Here is an 8741-nt window from a genome sequence, read left to right on the forward strand (position 1 = left end):
CATGACAACTATTTTGTTCCTCAAATGAAAGGCGTCACCACTAGGACAAAATTCCTCATCTTATAAAATGTGGCCCCAGTAGACCCGAATGAAATCGGGTTATATTAACCAAAATGTGAAAAGGGGTCTAAATGGGGCTGGAAGGGGATTAAAATTTCTAGGAGTGGGTGTTTAGGAATTCTCTGTTACATCAAGCTAAAAAATTTGCGCCAGCCTTTTAATCGTCAATGTGTTGCCGTCCATGATAAAGAAGTTTTGAATGCTTGCCATGGTGAGTCTACTGTCGTGAGAAAGAATCACTTCAAAACTTGGTGTTTACGAATTTTCTTTTACATCGAGTTCAAAATTTTACGCCAGCCGTTAAACTGTCACTACGTTGCTGTCCGTCGTTAACAAATGCCAGCCATGGTGACTCTACTATCCTCAGATTCTATCCCTTCAAACTTTGGTTTCCAATATTTTATTATTTTTATTCAGCTCGCAAGTTCGTCTGTCCCTTTTAAATGTTAGCGTTTTGCTGTCTGCCTTGAAGCAGACCTTTCCATTGCCACTGCCTCATATTTCTGATTGATCTTTCTAAATATTTTATTTCTCAACTTACTCAAGATCTTCTGTTGTTTATAAATGGGAGAGAGATAGATAAAGATAGAGAGTAAGAGAAAGCGAGGGAGAGTCCGAGAGAAAAGAAAAGTAAGAGAGTGGGAAAGTGAGAGAGAAAGGAGAGAGAAACAAATACGGAGAATCATCATCATCATCATCGTTTAACGTCCGTTTTCCGTGCTAGCACGGGTTGGGCAGTGTGACCGGGGTCTCGGAAGCCAGGAGGCTGCACCAGGCTCCAGTCTGATCTGGCAGTGTTTCTACAGGCGGATGACCTTCCTAACGCCAACCACTCTGTGAGTATAGTGAGTGCTTTTTTCGTGCCGCCGGCACTGGTGCCAGGGGGTCTCGCAGTGGCAACGACCGGTTGGTGCTTTTTACGTGCCACCGGCACAGAAGCAAGTCAAGGCGGTGATGCAATCGGCCACGTTCGGATGGTGCTTTTTACGTGCTGAAAGGAAGCAACAGAAAGTAACACCCATACTCTTACCCGCGCGTAGAGCGGGTCACCTTCAGCTAGTATATATATATATACATATATATACATATATACATATATATATATATATATATATATATAAATATACATATATATATACATACATATATATGTGTGGTTGCGCGCGCGTATGTGTGTATGTGTGTGCGCGCACGCATGAGTGCATGTGTGTGTGTGTTTGTGTGCGTGATTGTGCGTCTTGATTTTTCAAATACATGTTGCTGGCCGTTCTGTGTTTCTCTTAGCAAATTATGCACCATAAATGTGTTTTAGTTGCTTTGATAAACATGTCTAAATGTCTCGTCTACAGAAAATAAGGTAGGATAATTACTACGCTTATGGCTTCTTTTGTAGAAAAACACAAATCTACAACTATTTATGTCCCTATAACGTATCGGTTCGGCATAAAAGAACAAAAGTACTGGCGTCGATTTGTTCGCTTAAATCCACCGCACCGATGCCACAGAAAACAAGTTAATGATAGTGTGTGTGTGTGTGTGTGTGTGTGGTGTGTGTGTGTGTGTGTGTGTAAAGAAAAAACACAAAAGGGTTAAGGATCACATATGCTGTTTCAGACGCTTTTTTTGTAGTGATGAATAAACCGATTGCATCATGAAAACGAAACCGCTTTCTTTAGGTGAACTAAAAATTTCAAAATTGGGATACAGAAACCAGTACCAAAATTTGTGTTGACCTTCACAATTTGGCAACAAAATTACCTCGACCCTAATTTGGTGTCCTTATTATTAAAATACCTTGTTTCAGATGAATCTTCAAATAATTAATCATAAATATACACGGTGCGTAACATATTTGAGGACAGATTTATGTTTGTAAAAAAAAATGATATATAATAACAGATAATAACTTTATTTATCAAAAATGCTATACGGATAAAAATAAACCTTCTTTTCTATAATATTATTCAATAAAGTCACCTTCAGCTTCAACAACTGCTTCTATATGAGATCTAAATTATCTACATGCTCGAATCAAGTGGTCCTAGTATATTTTGGACATTACTCTGACTATAGCAGCTTTCACAGAATCTTTGGTGTTATGGGCGTGTTCATTGACCTCTCTCTCAACAACGCTCCACATGTAATAGTCCAATGGATTGACATCTGGGGAATTAGGGGGCCAAACGTTAAGGGTTATGTGATCATGAAAATTTTCAGCCATCCATTCCTGTGTTACTAGAGTCATATGTAATAGTGCAGAGTCTTACTGAAATACATATGACCTTCCGTTGCATACACTGTCTATCCAGGGCTTAACAATTTTTCCTAGGACCTCAATGTAGGCGGCAGAGTTAACTCTAAGGGCTTGAGGAAAGAAGTAAGGAGGTATCACATGTCCTTCATTGTTAACAACCCCTAAACCTATGACAGTTGCCTGGAAATTTTGTATGCATAACACTTGGAACTTCAGAAGTGTCTGCATATAACCAGCAGTTATTTTTTCTGTTAACTTTTTGATCTTGGTCGTAGTCTTCTCGCTTGAGAAAAACCAGATCAAATCTTCTACTGGATTTTTCATTTTGTTTAAAAGCCTTTTAGATCTGATGTAGTAATTTTTATTTTTACTTTTTGCATTTCTGGACAAATTGACCTTTCCTCATTATATAAGATTTATATGATGTCTTCGTGGACAACATTTCTGACTGTTCCTTCTGACATATGGGGATCTTTTGCAATTTACCTCATGGATTTTCTGGGATTGTAATCAATGGTCTGTTGAACTTGCTGGATAAATTCAGGTGTTCTGATGGTTTCAGAGGGTTTAGAATGCTTTTTATGCTTTCATACTGGTGATACATTTCTATCTTCAGTCTCTAGCTCCTTACAAACTTTGTAGACGAAAGAGCTGACAACTTTTAAAACTCGAGATATTTTTAAATCGCAATGTTCAGCCTTTATAACCACAATAACAGCATGCCTCTTCATTTCTTGAGTAAGCCGAGGATCTGCCATTATTATTTTCTGAAGCAAAGATTATACAGAGTTAGCAAAAAATGCAGCAATGATCCAAAAAAGGTATGTTCTCAAATAACTTACGCACCCTGTATATATCATCATCATCAACATCTTTTAACGTCTGTTTTCCATGCTGGCAAGGGTTGGGCGGGTTGACTAGAGCTGGCAAGCTGGAGAACTACACCAGCTTCCAGTGATATTTGGTTTGGTTCCTATGGCTGGACGCCCTTCCTAGCGCCAAACACTTTACAGTGTATGCTGGATGCTTTTAAGGTGACACCAACGCACTTTTATGTAGTGCCCGCACGAGTAATTTTTACATGACACTGGTACAGGGCTCTTGCAGGATGATCCTCTTCATCATCAATAAACATCTTTTATCATTTTCTTGTTTCAGTAATTTGATTGCATCCATGCTGGGACATCGCCTTGAGGGGTTTTTAGTCGAACAAATCGAGCACAAGACTTATAATTTTAAGCCTAGTATTTATTCTATCGATCTATTTTGCCGAACCGTTATGTTACAGGGTTATAAACACACTAACATCAGTTGTCAAGCGGTAATGGGGGGAAAAATACAGACACAAAGTCGCGCGGCACACACAGACATACAAACACGCACACACACGCACACCCACACGCACACATCCACACACACACACACGTACACACACACACACACACACACACACATACACACATAGCCATCAACCAAATGTTACTCAGAAGGAATTAGTCAGACTATGGGTGATGGCACTCTGTGTAGGGCAAGGAAGGACCAAACCAGAAACCAAGTGTTTGGAAAGCAAACATACTAACCACACCTCCATGAGATTTGGCTCAACATAACAAAGCTTTATTATGATAAACATGTTTTACTGCAAGTATGTACACACAAAGAAGTTGATGTTTAACTAGAGATAGAGTAAGGCAGAGACACTGGAATAAAACTCTTCTATTTTCTACATTCGTCCTGCCGGTGTTGTTTTTTTTTATATAATTAGACACACACAGTCACACACGCGCGCACACACGCACACACACATACGCACACACATGTATACTCATTCTCCATCATACATATCTTGTGACGTATTCACATGTATATAGAATCTATACACACTGCATACACTGTTTACATGTATATAAACTGTACATTCACTACATAGTCACTTGGAATGTATTTACCACGTTATCGGATGTCGAATGACCTTTGATAAAATCTTGATAGCCGAATTATCTGCATGGGTATACACAGACCTTTCACATTTCACACAGACCTACACATCTATATAACGCACATGCAGACATATGCTTGTATCTGAGTGTTCCATGTGTGCATACGTGCGTGCGTGTGCATGCGTGCGAGCGCGTGCTTTTGCTTCTATTTATAATGTATGTATACGGATATAGATTTTTTATATACATACATGTACGCATATGTATATATACTTATATATGCACACATTTATATGTATGATATATATATCTGCATATATTTATTATATATATACTCGCTTAAGGTGACCTGCTCTACGCGCGGGTGAGGTTGTGGTTGTTACTTTCTGTTGCTTCCTTTCTGTTTCTTATCGCCACATTCTCCCTCTTTGTTTCTCTATCCTTTCTCATTTTCCCACTCTCTTACTCTTCCTTTCGGACTTTCCCTCGCTTTCTCTTACTCTTTATCTTTCTCTATCTATCTCTCAGCCATTTATAAAAAAATTAGTTTTCCGCGTTTAAATTACAAATCCGCTTCCACCATGTTGAAAATTTGATTGAAATCGGGCAAAAGGTGTCCGATCTAGACCACCAAGTGCCCCCCAAAATCAATAAAATCCCAGTTTTCACACCAAAGCAACCACTGTAGCGCCCTGCAACCTCTCCCAATCAATTTCCCCCCTCAAGTTACCCCCTCCTGTAAATTTGAATCCCCTTCCAGCCCCATTTAGACCCCTTTTTACATAAAAAATCCAATTTGTATCAACGTTCGCCTTCTTCATTTTATAGATAGGATTAGATGCCATTCGCGCCAATCTGGAGGGGCTTAGAGCTCCCTTGAATCTTCTCACCATAGCAACCGCATCTTTCCAGATAGTGAGTTTTAGCCTACTCAACTCTGCCTCATCACGCCTTCTATGCCTGTGTCAATTTTCAGCTCGATCTGACCAGTAGTGTGGCCACCACCCTCTGACGTAGCAAAACGTGTACACAATTTTGACCCAAAGCCTCTTTTATATATATACATAACAGAAAAACCCGGTCTTGCTCGGGATTAAACTAGTTTATCATTGTTTTATTTGTTTCGGTATTATAACTAGATTTCATTCGGGTCTACGCGGGCCACACTTTAAAGATGAGGAATTTTGCCCTACTTCCACACCTTTCAATTGAGCAAACTCAAAGTTGCATTGCAAACCCGCCAGGACTTTTAACATAGGTGTGCAAACTTTCAACTGAATCCTACCATATTTACTAACACTTTTGCTTGTATAACTGCTTGTGAAACAACGTCTGCCCTTTTCACGAATATGTAGTAGACCTACAGAGATACCCGACCTTACTAGGGATTAAAATGGCATAGTTTTTCATTGTTTTACTTGTTTGGTTAATATAAGTTGATTTCATTCGGGTGTAATCGGGCCACATTTTAAAAGATGAGGAATTTTGTCCTAGAGGTTACGCCTTTCATTTGATGAAAAAAATAGCTGCCTTGCAAACTCGCCAACACTTTTAACATAGGTGTGCATATTTTCAGCTCAACCGACAACATAATACACACACACACACATACACACACATATATATATATGTACATATATACACATTATATATATGTGTGTGTGTGTGTGTACGCATTATATATACAAATGTATACAAATTATAATATATATATATATAATATATGTATATATACATTATATATACATATTTATATATAGATACAGACACACACACACACACACATATAAATTAACCCAATAAATATCTAATTCATAATATTTGGTGGTGGCGATAATAAAACTATATGAATGCAGACAGACGTAGAGAGAGAGAGGCGGTGAGGGAAAGAGTGACAGCGCTGGCGAAGGCGGCGGGGAAAAGATAGTAGTAGCTGTCAAACGACGTTATAGAAAGAAAGTGAAAGGAAGGGAGGAAAGACAGAGACACGGAGGAAGACAGACAGATAAGAGAATGAGAGAAGACTTGTGATAGTGTGCATTTTTTTGCCTTAGTAACCATACCTTTTAAGATAGGGATTTCTCACCTAGCCCACTTACATCCTCACCTCATTTTACATGTCCCTGTAAATTTTGGAGTCAATCCGACGGGATCTAGTGCCTTTTAACCCATTCCAGTGCCAAAACCAGACAAACAAACTTTTCGAATTTCAGATTTATAGATATTGATGATAAGAATATATATATATATTTATATATATATATATATATATATATATATATGTGTGTGTGTGTGTGTGGGTGGTGTTGTGTGTGTGTGTGTGGTGTGTGTGCTGCGCGCATATATATATAGACATACACATACACAAATATACTATATTGATACAAACATATATATACATATATATATCATATTATATATGTATCCATACTGCATGGCACCTTGGGCGAGTGTCTTCTACACATATATATATATAGTAAGGTTCAGGTTGTTTGTGAACCTCACAAAGGTCCTGACAATTAATTTGTCGTATTTACATACCGAAATTTACCGGTAAATAATTGTTGGTTACATGAAAAACCACAGAAAATTATTTACCATTTTTATTGCATATATATATTTTTTTTTTTTTCTTTACTACCCACAAGGGGCTAAACATAGAGGGGACAAACAAAGAGATTAATTCGATTACATCGACCCCACTGCGTAACTGGAACTTATTTAATCGACCCCGAAAGGATGAAAGGCAAAGTCGACCTCCGCGGAATTTGAACTCAGAACGTAGTGACAGACGAAATACTGCTGAGCGTTTCTGCCAGCTCGCCGCCATAAATATATATATATAAATCCTTCAATCCTTAAAAATGTTTTAGCCCGAAGGCCGCGGCCATGCTGGGGCACCACCGCTGAATGAGCTACACTAATATGTGAATCCACCTCTGATACGTGGCACTTGATCAACAAGGGAGTTCGATGCTGCTGCCCGCATCTGCGTCTCCTGTTGTGAGGTAGGTTCATCTGGAACTCCCAACAAGAAGAGATCCAGTTCAGTTTTAAAGAAACCCACATCCACACCATGTAAGTCTCTTAGGCATTTAGGGAGGATGTTAAAGAGCTGTGGTCCTCTGAAACCCAAGCTGTTGCAGTATCTGGTCCTGTATTTTGATGGTGATGTTGGAATCTTTGGCACCATGCAGTGGCGCCCCGTTCTGCGGTTGGGGTAACTTTGAATGCCAAAGTTTGGGACAAGAACCTCCAGGATTTTCCAGATGTATATCACCGCATATCCCTCCCGCTTCCGCTCTAGGGAGAAGAGGTTTAATACTTTCAGTATTTCCCAGTAGCTGATATTTTGCATTGAAACGATCTTCTTTGTGTAGCTTCTCTGAATTGCTTCGTGTTCTGCTGTTAGTTTTATATTGCGTGGTGACCATAGTTGGGAGCAGTAGTCCAAGCGGCTGAGGAGGAATGTTTTCCAGAGGACCATCAGTGTCTCCTTCTCTCTTGTTCTGAAAGTTCGGAGAATCCATCCAGCTAGCCGTCTGCATTTTATCACCAGATTAGTAATATGCACTTGGAAAGATGCATCATTGCTCATGTCAATGCCTAGGTCACGCACTGATTTTGACTAAGGGATTGCAATTATTCCTGGGCCAGTGTATCCAGTCTGCACGTCGTTTACCTTTGTGTGCCGGTAGCGCAGGGCCTGGAACTTACCTGCATTAAACTGCATGTTGTTGTCCTCCGCCCACCTGTATATTTTATCCAACTCCTGTTGCAGATGCGCAATATTTTCAGGGTTTTGTATTGTGTGGGAGACTTTTGTGTCATCTGCATAGCTAGCAAGGGTGGCCACCGTAGCAACTGAAGGCATGTCTGAAAGGGCCACTATGAACAGCAGTGGCCCCAAGACAGTGCCCTGTGGAACACCGCTTGTTATTTGTGTTTCCTTGGAGGTGGCTCCATTGCTCACAACTGCCTGTCTTCTGTCTTTTAGGAAGTTGTGCAGCCCCTCTCCAAGTTTTCTGCCTATGCCGAGACCACGCAGATTGTGACAGATCATACCATGGTCGACTTTATCAAAGGCTTTTGCAAAGTCGAGATATATTACATCCACATTTGAGCCATTTAGTAGCTGTTTTAACACCCAGTCATAATGTTGCAGGAGCTGTGTTAGGCAGCTTCTATATATATATCCGAGGTTACCCACCCATACTCCTCTCTGATGCCCTCACCCGCGCCCGTCGCATCGACCGCACTACCGCCCTGTCTCCTTCCCCCCGCCCACCCCCCAACCGCACCCCCTTCCCCTCCTTTTCCACCCCTCTACCCTACCCCTTCGTCGCAAGATACTACGTGCCTTCCGTCGCCTCCAGCTTGATCCCACCACCCGCCCCATTTTCCCTAACCTACCCCTGTCCTCTTTCAAACGAGCCCGCAATCTGCGTGACCTCCTGGTCCACAGCACCCTCTCTCTCCTTCCCCCT

Source organism: Octopus sinensis, linkage group LG4, assembly GCF_006345805.1.
Source record: "Octopus sinensis linkage group LG4, ASM634580v1, whole genome shotgun sequence".
Classification (NCBI taxonomy): domain Eukaryota; kingdom Metazoa; phylum Mollusca; class Cephalopoda; order Octopoda; family Octopodidae; genus Octopus; species Octopus sinensis.